Genomic DNA, 996 nt, shown 5'->3' with positions numbered 1-996 from the left:
CGAAGGCTGAGGCGGAAGGATAGCCGGAGCCCAGCAGGTCGAGGCTGTGGTGGCCGGGAGCGGCCACTGCACTCCAGTCTGGGCGACAGAGTGAGACTCCAACTCAAAAACAAAAAACAAACAAAAAAATTGTAATTCCCATCACATACCACTAACAAAAGAGAAATACAAGCCACATTTGGCTTCTGCAATTACAAGAGCTTCTTAAAGTCATTATCAGCATCCAGACACTTCTGACTACAGCAAACTAAAAGTAATACATAAACAACATCTCTTAAAATATGTATGCATTTTTTGGCAATGCTGGTATATATCAACTTGTAAAGAATCAACATCTTTATAATATTGAATATTTATTTAAGAACATGACATAAACCGGGCTCAGTGGCTCAGCCTGTAATCCCGCGCCTTTGGGAGGCTGAGGTGAATGGATTGCCTGAGCCCGCGGGTTCGAGACCCGCCTGGGCAGCGAGACCTCATCTCTACAATAAATCAAAAAAAAATCAGCCAGGCATGGTAGCGCATGCCTGTAGTTCTGGCTACTCGGAAGGCTGAGGCAGAAGGATCGCCAGAGCCCAGCAGATCGAGGCTGCGGTGGCCGAGAGCGGGCACTGCACTCCAGTCTGGGCAACAGAGTGAGACTCCAACTCAAAAAAAAAGAACATGACATATATCACTACAGGTAAACTAATATTTGATGTCCTTCAATAAAGGGATATCATTTTCTCCATGAAGGCCTTTCATATATTTTGTGAGATTTATCCCAGGTTCCTTATACTTTTTGTTACTAGCGTAAATGGTATCTTTTATTTTTTTATATTCCCTAACTCATTGTTTCTCATATGTAAAAATTCAATTGACTTTTTTCATTTAATAAGATTAGCCAGGCGTGGTGGTTTCACACCAGTGATCCCAGCACTTTGGGAGGCAAAGGCGAGAGGATTGCCTGAGCCCAGGGGGTCAAGACCAGCCTGGGCAACTAGGTGAGACCTCATC

At 44.2% G+C, this 996-nt stretch overlaps 1 protein-coding gene across 1 annotated transcript in view; it reads left to right on the top strand.

Moving 5' to 3' along the window:
- Positions 1-996, top strand: part of DESI2 (desumoylating isopeptidase 2) — a 60,459-nt gene that overhangs the window by 58,435 nt on the left and 1,028 nt on the right. The window lies entirely within an intron of this gene.

This window comes from Carlito syrichta, unplaced genomic scaffold, assembly GCF_000164805.1.
Source record: "Carlito syrichta isolate Samal-C Ts95f unplaced genomic scaffold, Tarsius_syrichta-2.0.1 Scaffold308254, whole genome shotgun sequence".
NCBI lineage: Eukaryota > Metazoa > Chordata > Mammalia > Primates > Tarsiidae > Carlito > Carlito syrichta.
Note: the sequence above shows the minus strand (reverse complement) of the source record. Positions and strands in the feature narration are given on the sequence as shown.